The sequence below is a fragment of the Diabrotica virgifera genome, chromosome 4 (assembly GCF_917563875.1).
Source record: "Diabrotica virgifera virgifera chromosome 4, PGI_DIABVI_V3a".
In the NCBI taxonomy this organism is placed as follows: Eukaryota; Metazoa; Arthropoda; class Insecta; order Coleoptera; family Chrysomelidae; genus Diabrotica; species Diabrotica virgifera.
The window spans coordinates 196,238,425-196,254,807 of record NC_065446.1 but is presented as its reverse complement, the minus strand read 5'-3'; positions in this window follow the sequence as shown (position 1 = coordinate 196,254,807).

The window sequence follows — 16,383 nt, the reverse complement described above, 5'->3', positions numbered from 1 at the left end:
AAATTGAAACGCCAAAAAAAATGTAAAATGTAATTTTACATTTATTTTTAAATACCGCTACTGTTTAGCGTAAACTATTATACTGAATATTTCAATGGACTTGCTTTATAGAAACTCTCTGCCAACACCCGATGGCCTCCTCCAGTAGCAAAGTTTCATCAAATCCGCCTTTGGCAACAGTAAGTGGATTCACAGAAGGAAGATCAACAGTAGATGCTATACAAACAATAAAACAAATAATGGAAAAAGCAAATGAATACAAACTGCAATTAGAAATGCTATTCATCGATTTCAAACAGGCATTTGATTGCCCTGGAAAAATTAAAAATCCCACATAAACTCAGAAAATTAATAAATATGACAATGAGAACTACCAAAATTAGCATAAAGACGCAAAGAGGCGAGACAGGAGAATTCATTATAAATAAAGGAGTGAAACAAGGGGATGCCTTATCCACGACACTGTTTAATCTAGCTTTAGAATATGTACTACGAAATATAAACAAAGGAAACCTAAGAACAAGAGGTGGACAAATAATCGCATATGCAGACGACATTGTTATTATTGCAAAAAATAGAAACATAATGAAAGAAATGCTAGAAGAAATAAAAGAGAAAGGGGAGACAATGGGACTCAGATTAAATGAAGAAAAGACGAAGATATTAAGACTAGGGAAACCAGCAATAAAAGGAAAAACCAAAATAGGAAATTCAGAGTTTGAAGATGTAGAAGATTTCAAATATCTAGGAGTGACAATAAGCAAAACGGGTGAAAGAATACCAGAAATAAAAGAAAAAATATTGGCAGCAAATAAAGCTTATTTTGCAAATAAAACACTACTTAAAAGCAAAATACTGTCTATCAAAATCAAGATGAGAATGTATAACACCATAATTAGACCAATATTATTATACGCGGCAGAAACAATGACGATGACTAAAAAAGATGAAGAAAACTTAAGAATAGTGGAGAGAAAGATCATGAGAACCATACTGGGACCAATCAGAACAGAGCGAAATGAATATCGAAGCCGAACAAATGCAGAGATTAAGAAAGTACTAAAAGAAGATATCGTGACCAAAATAAAGCAATGCAGAGTTAGATGGTTAGGTCACATCTGGGGGGCAGGAGATGAAGCAGTGACATATGCTATGATAGAATGAAATCCAGGAGAAAGAAAGAAAAGAGGAAGACCAAGATCAAAGTGGTTGCAGGAAGTTGAAGAAGACTTAAAAACGCAGGAGTCAGAGAATGGCGGGGAAAAACTAGAGATAGGAAAAAATGGAGAGAAATCGTTAAGAAGATAACATTCTGCCAATTTATTAACGCCAATAGATAACTGCCAATTTATTTATTGCTCTAAGACCAGTTGAGCTATGAAAATGAAATTTGGTGAGTTTTAGGAGGTAGTTATTAAGAATGTTATGACATAAAATTAAGAATTTTGTATTCATCATTGGCGCGCCTACGGGCAATCGTCTGAATTATTTTAAAGAAAAAAATAGTACGCCACTGAGATATTTCGAATTAGAAATTATTTTTAAATTCCACGTCTAATTTATGATAAAAAACCTTTCTTACCTTTTTTTCATATGATGCACCGTTTTTATGCAGAAAAATAAAACATCTTGGCGCATATTTTTCATTTCTTAATACATCATCAAGAACTATCCAATATAATAATACTAAACTAGAACAATAACAGAAAATATTAGTAATACCATTTGAACTAGGTGCAAAGCTGCAAGAAATATTTAAAATGATCTTCTTTACAGGTAACAGAAAAATTTTATATTCATCATTGGCGCGCGTACGGGTAATGGTCTGAATTTTTTTAATAAAAAAATAGTACGCCACTGAGATATGTCAAACTAAAAATCATTTTTGAATTACTCGTTCAATTGACGACAAAAAATCTTTTTTGCCTTTTTTTCATATGCGGCGCCGTTTTTATGCAAAAAAATTAAACATCTTAACGTTCACAAAGTATTTGAACTAAGTTTCTATGCATATGGAAACTAGCTCAAATACTTGGTAAGCGTTAATATGTTTCATTTTTTTGTATAAAAACGGCGCCTCGTATGAAAAAAAAGAAAGAAACATTTTTTGTCGTAAATTGAACGAGAAATTCAAAAATGATTTTTAGTTTGACATATCTCAGTGGCGTACTATTTTTGTCTTCAAAAAATTCAGACCATTACCCGTAAGCGCGCCAATGATGAATATAAAATTCTTCTGTTATCTGTAAAGGAGATCATTTTAAACATTTCTTGCAGCTTTGCACCTAGTTGAAATCTTATTAGTAATATTTTTTGTTATTGTTCTAGTTTAGTATTATTATATTGGATAGTTCTTGATGATGTATTAAGAAATGAAAAATACGCGCCAAGATGTTCTATTTTTCTGCATAAAAACGGTGCATTATATGAAAAAAAGGCAAGAAAGGTTTTTTATCGTAAATTAGACGTGGAATTTAAAAATAATTTTTAGTTCGAAATATCTCAGTGACGTACTATTTTTTTCTTTAAAAAAATTTAGACCATTGCCCGTAGGCGCGCCAATGATGAATACAAAATTCTAAATTGTATGTCAAAAAATTCGTAATAACTTCCTCTTAAAATTCACCAAATTTCATTTTCATAGCTTAACTGGTCTTAGAGCAATAAATAAATTGGCAGTTTGAAATAAAAATTTCAACACCCCGTATCTCCGAAATTAACCATTTGCGGACATATGTTTATAGAGCAAACTGGTATTAATTTTTCATGTAGAATTAGCCCTTAAAATGTTTCATACCTATTTACTAACACCCTGTATAAGTACCGGGGAAGCTCCCTTAACTGTGCTTTAGCTTCAACTCTAGAAGCCAGATTTTGACTATTAGGAATGATTTTATGGCAGTTACAGAAACCAAAAAGTTACATTTTTATTTTTGGATTTCGATAAGTTCATTTCAGAGTGCTTTTCTAAGCTATCCCTTTGTGTCTCGTCTCCATTTTGTTTGCACAAGTTAAAATAAAATGCAATGAATCACGACCAACGCCGTCCACGTCCCAAGGCTATAATCCTTCCACAGTTTGCGAGCTCTCTAGTCTAGGGCATCGCTTAGGCAACACTTTCCCCCTGTTCCATGTTATACCTTGATACTAAGTAGCGCAGCAGAGGCAACACTAATTCCATCATAAGAGAGTCAGTTATCCTGTTTCTAGGCTAGGCATCAGTATTGAACAAGTAATGGGAAAAAATACCTTAAAATTACACTGTTCGGCTATTGAAAACCTGGAGAAATCTAGTACAAAAAGCAAATAGACTAGCAGGATGCCTTAATAACTCTATATGGAGAATCCGCTATATTAATACTGAGATAAAGTCAAGAATTTATAAAGCCAGTGTGAGACTAATAATAAAATATGCATCAAAAACAAGACCCGATACAGCCACTACATAGAGACTACTGGAAACGGAACAGATGAGAACACTGAGAAAAATTACCGAAAATACGCTTCGAAATCTCGAATTACGAGAGGTCGAAAGAGGAGTGAAGACATTAGAAGAAAATGTAACGTACAGTGTATAAACGAATGGATAGTAAAGGAAAAAAATGCCGGCAAGAACTGGAAGAACTGGCCGAAAGAAATAGTGTAACTCTATTCTGGGTGCCAGGACACACCGGGATAGACGGTAATGAGAAAGCAGATGAGCTGGCAAGGAACGGTTCATCAACTTTATATTTTGGCCCAGAACCTGCTCTAGGAGTACCTAAAACAATAATTAGGGGACAAGTCAGGGAATGGGTCAAAAACAAACACAAAGAATACTGGGGGAACGTACCTGGTCAGCGACACGGGAGGCCCTTAATAAGGGAACCCTCAAAACGGAGAGCTGAGGAACTAATAAAATTACATAGGAGTCAGCTCCGCATAATTACAGGTCTTCTCACGGGTCACTGTGCCCTAAAAGGACACCTGAATAGAATTGGGCTGTACGAAGGGAACCTTAACTGCAGACTGTGCAATAGGGGAACTGAAACAGCAAATCATGTACTGTACGAGTGTGAGGCTTTGGATCACAAAAGGCAGGCTATTTATGGACAACCAAAATTAAGTCCAGCAGAATATGCCACCCAACCCATGCTAGGGATGTACAATTTGGTACGTGGAACCAAGCTTGTGGATTGGGTGACATAAAAGGTAGGATGGTTGGCACAATAAGCCCATGAGGCTGCAGTGCCATCGGAGACATATGTCAGACGACCTCCAAAAAAAAAAAAAAAAAAAAAAAAAAGGAAAAAAATAGGAATAACCATGGACTAACTTGGGCAGCCTTCGACAAGCTGAACCATATTTTCAAATCGTCTCACATACCAATATGCCTTAAAAGAAAAATCTTTAATCAGTATGTTTTGCCAGTGTTGACCTACGGTGCGTGACCATGACAAGGAGAGCAGTACAAAAGATTCGTGTGTCTCAAAGGGCGATGGAGCGTGATATGTTGGACGTTTCACTACCAGACAAGATCCCAAACCGCCAGCTACGACAAAGAACAGGAGTGGCTGATGCAGTAGAGAGAGTAGCAACACTAAAATGGAACTGAGTAGTAGGGTGGTGCGAAAAAAGTCAAGTTGATAGTTCCGTGTCGCTATAGTGCGGAAAAGTTGCGATTGGTAATTACAAGAAAAACAAAAAAGAAATTATTCAAATCGGACTTTATCTTCCCTTTTTTACCTTTTTTTCAAAAAATTTTATTCAAACTCCATGTATGTTCTATTAGGCCTTGGGCCCGCATATACAATTATTATTTATGACCACACCGTTGAAACTTTTTGTACTTGTTATTTGGGTGGAGTCGGAGAAATTTTGAGCTTGGCGCATTATGGTAGTGGGGCGTTTGTCTGTCAAGCGGTGACGAAGTTGTCAACTTTATGCAAGAAAAAAATTTATTACCACATTGGTCATTCTATTTTAATCAATGGATTTTATCATATAAACAACGAAAACAATTTTGCCGGACAAAAATATTGGGGCATACGACGCGTCGGACACGCTAAATATGTCAAATTTATGAAAATAATAAATTTATTACCACATGGATAATTTTAACGGTATCTACCATAAAGCATTTTTACAATAATGTGGTAACCTTGTCGGACAATTTTCACGGGGCATATGCGCAGTCGGACGCGCCGAAGATGTCAATTTCCTGAAATTTTTGTATTTACAACCATTTTTCCGACAACATTAGTAGGTTATAAGTAATTATATTCTTAATCAAAAAATCAAAGTGTCGGACAAAAATATTGGGGCAACTCGACAGTCGGACAAAAAATTTAATTTTTATTAGTAAACTATACTTTCCAATTATGCTGGGTTCGTGCATCCCTTATTTTACAACCATTTTTCCGACAAAAGTAGTAGGTTACAAGTAATTATATTCTTAAATAAAAAATGTAATTGTCTGACAAAAATGTTGGGGCAAACGAACAGAAAACTTAATTCTTTTAGGCTATCGACGAGGAGGTATTATCAAAAAAAAAATTTAAAACAGAGTTTCTCGGTTACTTTTGAATCGATTTAGCTGAAAATTGGTACACACACTAAGTAAAGCATTTAAAAGGGTATGACGTAGGTCGGAACCCAAAATTTTCTTAAAAAATTTTCCGACAAGAGGGACAATTTTAGAAAAATTGTGATCTGATAATGTGTGTATATACTCCTTGAACAACGACAAACATCTTCTGTATTTTTTTCTCGAATTAAAAAAAAAATTTTCAGCACATGTATCAGGTTATAAGTAGTTATATTCCAAATCAAAAAATCTAAGTGCCCGACATAAATAGTGGGGCACATCCAAAGTCGGACAAAAAATTTAATTTTTATTAATAAACTATACTTTTAAATTATTCTGGGTTCGTGCATCCCTTATCTTTACAACCATTTTTCCGACAAAATTAGTAGGATACAAGTAATTATACTCTTAAACAAAAAATGTAATTGTCTGACAAAAATGTTGGGGCAAACGAACAGGAAACTTAATTCTTTTAGGCTATGGACGAGGAGGTATTATCCAAAAATATTTTAAAACAGTTTTTCTCGGTTATTTTTGAATCGATTTAGCTGAAAATTGGTACACACACTAAGTAAAATATTTAAAAGGGTATGACGTAGAGCTGTACCCAAAGTTTTCCCAAAAAAATTTCGGAGAAGGGAAAATTTTAGAAAAATTGTGAGATGATATTTGCGTACATACTCCTTGAACAACGACAAACATCGCTCTGTAGTTTTTTTTCTCGAAATAAAAAAAAATTTCCGACACAAGTATCAGGTTATAAGTAGTTATATTCCAAATCAAAAAATCTAAGTGTCCGACAAAAATATTGGGTCAAATCCAAAGTCGGACAAAAAATTTAATTTTTATTAATAAACTGTCTTCGTATTAATAAACTGGGTTCGTGCAACCCTTACCTTTAAAACCATTTTTCCGACAACATTAGTAGGTTATAAGTAATTATATTCTTAATCAAAAAATCAAAGTGTCGGACAAAAATATTGGGGCAACTGGACGGTCGGACAAAAAATGTAATTTTTATTAGTAAACTATACTTTCAAATTATGCTGGGTTCGTGCATCCCTTATCTTTACAACCATTTTGCCGACAAAAGTAGTAGGTTACAAGTAATTATATTCTTAAACAAAAAATGTAATTGTCTGACAAAAATGTTGGGGCAAACGAACAGAAAACTTAATTCTTTTAGGCTATCGACGAGGAGGTATTATCAAAAAAAAATTTTTAAAACAGTGTTTCTCGGTTACTTTTGAATCGATTTAGCTGAAAATTGGTACACACACTAAGTAAAGCATTTAAAAGGGTATGACGTGGGTCGGAACCCAAAATTTTCTTAAAAAATTTTCCGACAAGAGGGACAATTTTAGAAAAATTGTGATCTGATAATGTGTGTATATACTCCTTGAACAACGACAAACATCTTCTGTATTTTTTTCTCGAATTAAAAAAAAAATTTTCAGCACATGTATCAGGTTATAAGTAGTTATATTCCAAATCAAAAAATCTAAGTGCCCGACATAAATAGTGGGGCACATCCAAAGTCGGACAAAAAATTTAATTTTTATTAATAAACTATACTTTTAAATTATTCTGGGTTCGTGCATCCCTTATCTTTACAACCATTTTTCCGACAAAATTAGTAGGATACAAGTAATTATACTCTTAAACAAAAAATGTAATTGTCTGACAAAAATGTTGGGGCAAACGAACAGGAAACTTAATTCTTTTAGGCTATGGACGAGGAGGTATTATCCAAAAATATTTTAAAACAGTTTTTCTCGGTTATTTTTGAATCGATTTAGCTGAAAATTGGTACACACACTAAGTAAAACATTTAAAAGGGTATGACGTAGAGCTGTACCCAAAGTTTTCCCAAAAAAATTTCGGAGAAGGGAAAATTTTAGAAAAATTGTGATCTGATATTTGCGTACATACTCCTTGAACAACGACAAACATCGCTCTGTAGTTTTTTTTCTCGAAATAAAAAAAAATTTCCGACACAAGTATCAGGTTATAAGTAGTTATATTCCAAATCAAAAAATCTAAGTGTCCGACAAAAATATTGGGTCAAATCCAAAGTCGGACAAAAAATTTAATTTTTATTAATAAACTGTCTTCGTATTAATAAACTGGGTTCGTGCAACCCTTACCTTTAAAACCATTTTTCCGACAACATTAGTAGGTTATAAGTAATTATATTCTTAATCAAAAAATCAAAGTGTCGGACAAAAATATTGGGGCAACTGGACGGTCGGACAAAAAATGTAATTTTTATTAGTAAACTATACTTTCAAATTATGCTGGGTTCGTGCATCCCTTATCTTTACAACCATTTTGCCGAAAAAAGTAGTAGGTTACAAGTAATTATATTCTTAAACAAAAAATGTAATTGTCTGACAAAAATGTTGGGGCAAACGAACAGAAAACTTAATTCTTTTAGGCTATCGACGAGGAGGTATTATCAAAAAAAAATTTTTAAAACAGTGTTTCTCGGTTACTTTTGAATCGATTTAGCTGAAAATTGGTACACACACTAAGTAAAGCATTTAAAAGGGTATGACGTGGGTCGGAACCCAAAATTTTCTAAAAAAATTTTCCGACAAGAGGGAAAATTTTAGAAAAATTTTGATCTGATAATTTGTGTACATACTCCTTGGACAACGACAAACATCGTTCTGTATTTTTTTTCTCGTATTAAAAAAAAATTCAGCACATGTATCAGGTTATAAGTAGTTATATTCCAAATCAAAAAATCTAAGTGCCCGACATAAATAGTGGGGCACATCCAAAGTCGGACAAAAAATTTAATTTTTATTAATAAACTATACTTTTAAACTATTCTGGGTTCGTGCATCCCTTATCTTTACAACCATTTTTCCGACAAAAGTAGTAGGATACAAGTAATTATACTCTTAAACAAAAAATGTAATTGTCTGACAAAAATGTTGGGACAAACGAACAGGAAACTTAACTCTTTTAGGCTATGGACGAGGAGGTATTATCCAAAAATATTTTAAAACAGTTTTTCTCGGTTATTTTTGAATCGATTTAGCTGAAAATTGGTACACACACTAAGTAAAACATTTAAAAGGGTATGACGTAGAGCTGTACCCAAAATTTTCCCAAAAAAATTTCGGACAAGAGGGAAAATTTTAGAAAAATTGTGATCTGATATTTGCGTACATACTCCTTGAACAACGACAAACATCGTTCTGTAGTTTTTTTTCTCGAAATAAAAAAAAAATTTCCGACACAAGTATCAGGTTATAAGTAGTTATATTCCAAATCAAAAAATCTAAGTGTCCGACAAAAATATTGGGTCAAATCCAAAGTCGGACAAAAAATTTAATTTTTATTAATAAACTGTCTTCGTATTAATAAACTGGGTTCGTGCAACCCTTACCTTTAAAACCATTTTTCCGACAACATTAGTAGGTTATAAGTAATTATATTCTTAATCAAAAAATCAAAGTGTCGGACAAAAATATTGGGGCAACTGGACGGTCGGACAAAAAATGTAATTTTTATTAGTAAACTATACTTTCAAATTATGCTGGGTTCGTGCATCCCTTATCTTTACAACCATTTTGCCGACAAAAGTAGTAGGTTACAAGTAATTATATTCTTAAACAAAAAATGTAATTGTCTGACAAAAATGTTGGGGCAAACGAACAGAAAACTTAATTCTTTTAGGCTATCGACGAGGAGGTATTATCAAAAAAAAATTTTTAAAACAGTGTTTCTCGGTTACTTTTGAATCGATTTAGCTGAAAATTGGTACACACACTAAGTAAAGCATTTAAAAGGGTATGACGTGGGTCGGAACCCAAAATTTTCTAAAAAAAATTTTCCGACAAGAGGGAAAATTTTAGAAAAATTTTGATCTGATAATTTGTGTACATACTCCTTGGACAACGACAAACATCGTTCTGTATTTTTTTTCTCGTATTAAAAAAAAATTCAGCAGATGTATCAGGTTATAAGTAGTTATATTCCAAATCAAAAAATCTAAGTGCCCGACATAAATAGTGGGGCACATCCAAAGTCGGACAAAAAATTTAATTTTTATTAATAAACTATACTTTTAAACTATTCTGGGTTCGTGCATCCCTTATCTTTACAACCATTTTTCCGACAAAAGTAGTAGGATACAAGTAATTATACTCTTAAACAAAAAATGTAATTGTCTGACAAAAATGTTGGGACAAACGAACAGGAAACTTAACTCTTTTAGTCTATGGACGAGGAGGTATTATCCAAAAATATTTTAAAACAGTTTTTCTCGGTTATTTTTGAATCGATTTAGCTGAAAATTGGTACACACACTAAGTAAAACATTTAAAAGGGTATGACGTAGAGCTGTACCCAAAATTTTCCCAAAAAAATTTCGGACAAGAGGGAAAATTTTAGAAAAATTGTGATCTGATATTTGCGTACATACTCCTTGAACAACGACAAACATCGTTCTGTAGTTTTTTTTCTCGAAATAAAAAAAAAATTTCCGACACAAGTATCAGGTTATAAGTAGTTATATTCCAAATCAAAAAATCTAAGTGTCCGACAAAAATATTGGGGCAAATCCAAAGTCGGACAAAAAATTTAATTTTTATTGATAAACTATACTTTTAAATTATGCTGGGTTCGTGTACCCCTTATCTTTACAACCATTTTTCCGACAAAGATAGTAAGTTACAAGTAATTATATTCTTAAACAAAAAATGTAATTGTTTGACAAAAATCTTGGGGCAAACGAACAGAAAACTTAATTTTTTAGGCTATCGACGAGAAAGTAATATCAAAAAATTTTAAAAGAGTTTTCTCGGTTATTTTTGAATCGATTTAGCTCAAAATTGGTACACACACTAAGTAAAACATTTAAAATAGTCCAGAGAAATAAGATTTTTCTCGTGACACATCCCCCTCCAGGCCGAAACCAAATTTTTTGAGTAGTATGGACATCTATATTAATAACCTATATGTTTCCTGCAGCCGATTTTGATGATATACATAGTTATAAACAAATGAAGATCAAAAAACGCTAAATTTTCGCTTTTTTCGTCTATTACTAAAAAGTGAAACATTTTAAACAAATTTGAGAGTCATAAGCTGATAAATCATATAAGAAGCTTCAATATGGCGTCCGCTGCATATGTCTATGCTTAATTGTTGCTTAGAAAATTGGAAAATAAGTCATAAATTTTGAGATTTTATAAATGTTCATAACTTATGTAAAAATTAAGTTAGAACTTTCTTATTAAGCAGAATGCTGAGACTACTGGTGTTTAAATTATATTCTAAATTTCAAATCAATTGGTCAAATAGTTTAAAAGTTATTTAATTTGTTTATCCCAAATTATTATTTTTTGCAACACTATAAGTCAGAAAACGATGAGGTTATAGTAATACCTCGGACAGTTTATGAAAGAAGAAGATTTATGCTATTAACCTAATTAAAAAAAATGACGAAAAATAATTTTAAATAGTGTAAAATTATTTTGCAAGTACATGTCGATTTTTTTCTTATAAACAATTAGAATAACTTTTGAACCGTAACCTCTAGAAAAATTATTTTTTCATACTCAGAAAGACTGAATTTTTATACATATTTATAAAGAAAAACAATTGTCCTGTGACAATTAGGGACGAAGTTAGCACCCTTCTTCTTTTAATTCACAGCAGCTTTGTTTATAACAATTAAGAAATAAAATTAGCCGCATTTGAAAGAACATATATCAAAGTTTTAACCTACCAAGTATACAAAAGATTTCCTTTCAAGGAAATCGTCCACAAAGCTTAAAATTTTAAAATCGGCCAGCGTTGAAACTTGCGTTAGCGATGAGAGGGGGGAAGGAGCTGTTAACTGTACCTCTGGTTCTCGATTATTTATTTCGTTGTTTCTTTTTTTAATTTCTATGTACTTTTTACGTACATTACGATTAGGCGTTATTTAAATAAACTAATTGTTATATACACTATCAATGTTTAAACAATTTTTTTTCAATTTTTTAAATAATATTTGATGTAACTTATTGTAAAACGTACATATTAGTTACAGGGCGTAACAAAAATGCAGGTCATAAATTAAATCACATATTATGGGACCAAAAATAGATCGATTGGACCTAACTTACCTGAATACAAATGTGCACATAAAAAAAGTTATAGCCCTTTGAAGTTACAAAACGAAAATCGATTTTTTCCAATATATCGAAAACCATTAGAGACTTTTTATTGAAAATGGACATGTATCATTCTTATGACAGGAACATCTTAAAGAAAAACTATAGGGAAATTTGTGCATCCCATAAAAATTTTATGGGTGTTTTGTTCCCTTAAACCCCCCAAACTTTTGTGTACGTTCCAATTAAATTATAATTGTGGTACCAGTAGTTAAACTCACTGTTTTAAAACTTTTTTGATTCTTTACATTTTTTCGATAAGGCAGTTTTTATCGAGTTGCGGCTTCTTTTTAATATGTTTACATAAAGATTTTATGGGGGTTTTGTTCCTTTACACCCCCCTCCCCCCAAATGTTCGTGTACGTTCCAATTAAACTATTACTGCGGTACCATTAGTTAAACACAATGTTTCTAAAAATTTTTGTCTCTTAGTATTTTTTCGATAAGGCACCTTTTATTAAGATTTGGCTTCTTTTTTAATATGGTTCAAAATATGCCTAAAAATGTAAATTATAAATAAATTTTCATACGATTACCAAGTCTCCATAATCGTACTTAACCATATTTAGAAATATGTAGTGGATTTGACTAATATTCAAAATATCTCAATAAAAACTGACTTTTCGAAAAAGTACTCAGAGGCAAAAAAGTTTTAAAAACATTGTGTTTAACTAATGGTACCACAATAATAATTTAATTGGAACGTACACAAAAGTTTGGGGGGTTTAAAAGAACAAAACCCCCATAACATTTTTATGGGGTGTCAAAATTTTACTATAATTTTTTTGTAAGATGCTCCTGCCATAAAAATACACATGTCTATTTTCAATAAAAAATCTCTCGGAATTTTCGATATATTGCACAAAATCGATTTTCATTTTGTAACTTCAAAGGGCTGTAACTTTTTTTATGTGCATATTTATACAAAGGTAAGTTAGGTTCAATCGAACTATTTTTGGTCCCAGAATATGCGATTAAATTTAGGACCTGTATTTTTGTACACCCTGTAATTATTATACACTAATCCTATTCAATTATTCCTAAATCTAACATTGGCTTATAATATTGAATTAAAAATAACAAATCTCAAATAAACTAGGTTTATTTATTGATAAACATGCTACTAGATATAAACGAAAAATGAAATTTAACAAAATTAGAGAGAGGATACAAAGAACAAAATTATTTTCAGAAATTTTCTACAATATTATAATAATTGTATCTTACAAGATTGAAAGTTATAATTTTAAGATTGCAAAAAAAAACCAAAAATTAAGATATTGCATATATTTTGGTATTATAACAAGACTATTAAAACAAAATTAAAGGAGATTTATTTAGGAATACTTGTATTTTTATGAAAAACGTAACAATTATCAGTTACCCATTTAATATAAGTTATTGTAAAGTCAAGTGCATAATATGCAAAATATCGTAAAAGAATTTCCAAAAATTGTTTACACAATTTACATAGTTATTTAAATAACCACTTTATTAACAAAAAACATATCCGTAACGTACGCAAAGAGTACATACAGATTAAAAAAAGAAACTCCAAAATAGATAATAGTGAAAGATAGAGATTTTGGTTATCGAAGTCCATAAACTATTTATATCTCTGTACTAACAAGTACTCGGTGCAACCAGTTTTGCAAGAGCAGATAGTTTATTTTAATAAAATATCTGGTATAAAGAAGATATTTTGATCGAATCGGTACTAACGGTTCTTAGCTTAATTTCCAACCCCGATCAATTACGTTTATCTCTTGTTTGGTGGTTCTGTAACTTCAGTTTTTCATTCATCTAATAGCATGTTTACCAAAAAAATAAAACCTAGTTCATTTGAGATTTTCTGATTTCTATAGATCAATACTATTTTTAGAAACAATTGAATGGGATAATTTGTTTTTTCATACTTTAAATTATTACTAAGTTTAATAAAAAACTATGTATTATTATATTATACATAATTATACATGTTTTGTGATTAAAATTACTTCAAATATTATTAAAAAAAATTGAAAAAAAAATGTTTAAACAAATTTGATGGTGTATATAACAATTTATTTATTTAAATAATGCATACTCGTACTGTACGCAAAAAGTACATATAAATTAAAAAGAGAAACGTCGAAATCCGTAGGCGAGAACAAGAGATACAGCTAACAGTTCCTTCCCCCTTCTCATCGATCTCCCAAGTTTCAAGGCCGTCCGATTTTAAGGGTCACATTTTGAAGCCTTGTGGACGATTTGTTTGAAAGTATATATTTTTTATGTTTGGTACATTAAAACTCTGAAGTATGTTCTTTCAAATGTGACTGATTTGATTTGAAAATTTTTATAAAGAAAGCTGCTGTGACTTAAAAAAAAGGGGGGCGGTCAATTTCGTCCCTAATTGTCCTAGGATAATTTTTTGTTTTTTTAAATTTGTATAAAAATTCAGTCTTTCTAAATATGAAAAAATAATTTTTCTACGGGTAGTGGTTAAAAAGTTATTCTAATTGTTTATAAGCAAAAAATCGACATGTTCTTGCAAAATAATTTTGCTATACGTAGAATTATTTTTTGTCATTTTTTTTAAATTAAATTATTAGCATAAATCTTCTTCTTTCATAAACTATTCAAAGTATTACTGTAATTTCATCATTTTCTGACTTATAGTGTTGCAAAAAAAATTAATTTGGGATAAACAAATTAAATAACTTTTAAACTATTTGACCAATTATTATGAAATTTAGAGTATAATTTAAGCACCAGAAGTTCCAGCATTCCGTGTAATAAGAAGGTTCTAAGTTAATTTTTACATAAGTTATGAATATTTATAAAAACTCAAAATTTATTAATTATTCTGCAATTTTCTAAGCAACCAATAAGGATAGACATATTCAGCGAAAGCCGTATTTAAGTTTTTTATATGGTTTATGAGTTTCTTACTTCCAAATTTGTTTAAAATGCTCAACCTTTTAGCAATAGACGAAAAAAGCGAAAATTTAGCGTTTTTTGATCTTCATTTGTTTATAACTATGTATATCATCAAAATCGGCTGCAGGAAACATATATATTATTATTATAGATGTCCACACTACCCAAAAAATTTGGTTTCGGCCTGGAGGGGGTTGTGTCACCAACATGATATTTTTTTTTCCTTATTTCTCTGAACTAAAAGGCTATGACGTAGAGCTGTACCCAAAATTTTCTTATAAAATTTTCTGACAAGAGGGAAAATTTTAGAAAAATTGTGATCTGATATTTGCTTACATACTCCTTGAACAACGACAAACATCGTTCTGTAGTTTTTTTTTCCAATTAAAAAAAATTTCCGACACAAGTATCAGGTTATAAGTAGTTATATTCTAAATCAAAAAATCTAAGTGTCCGACAAAAATATTGGGTCAAATTCAAAGTCGGACAAAAAATTTAATTTTTATTAGTAAACTGTCTTTTAAAAAATACTGGGTTCGTGCAACCCTTACCTTTAAAACCATTTTTCCGACAACATTAGTAGGTTATAGGTAATTATATTCTTAATCAAAAAATCAAAGTGTCGGACAAAAATATTGGGGCAACTCGACGGTCGGACAAAAAATGTAATTTTTATTAGTAAACTATACTTTTAAATTATGCTGGGTTCGTGCATCCCTTATCTTTACAACCATTTTTCCGACAAAAGTAGTAGGTTACAAGTAATTATATTCTTAAACAAAAAATGTAATTGTCTGACAAAAATGTTGGGGCAAACGAACAGAAAACTTCATTATTTTAGGCTATCGACGAGGAGGTATTATCAAAAAAAATTTTAAAACAGTTTTTCTCGGTTATTTTTAGATCGATTTAGCTGAAAATTGTTACACACATTAAGTAAAAAATTTAAAAGGGTATGACTTGGAGAATGGAGAAGAAGACACAATGATGAACTCCAGACAATATACGGAGATGAAAACATAGTACGCTACATTAAATCAAACAGAATACGATGGGCGGGTCACGTACTAAGATCAAGTGACGAAAGACTTCTAAACGCCACATTCTGGAAAAGGCCCGATGGAAAAAGGTCAGTTGGTCGCCCAAGAAAGAGATGGAAGGACGCAGTAGCCAGCGATCTACGCAAAATGGGAGTACAGCAATAGGAAATAGCTGCTCAGGACCGACAACAATGGAGGGAAATAGTAAACGCGGCCAAGACTCACATAGAGTTGTAGAGCCAAATGATGATGATGATGATGATGAGGACTTAGAGTTGTACCCAAAATTAATTTTGGGTATTAACTACAGTTACATTATTAACTACATTTTTAACTACAGTTAAGAATTTAATATTCACCATTGGCGCGCATACGGGTAATATGAGCCGAAAAATACGTAATTTAATATGAAGTCAAAAATGCATAAAAATTAATTTTTTTTTAAATTGTACCAAAACGCCCCATTATTGTTGTCCGACAAGTGATCCAATATGCATTACACATGTAAAAAAACAGTACAAAATAAAAATAACATCTGTGGTAATAAATAAAACATTTTCAGGAAATTGACATTTTCAGCGCGTCCGACTGCGCATATGCCCCGTGAAAATTGTCCGACAAGGTTACCACATTATTGTAAAAAGGTTTTATGGTAGATTTCGTTAAAATTAGCTATGTG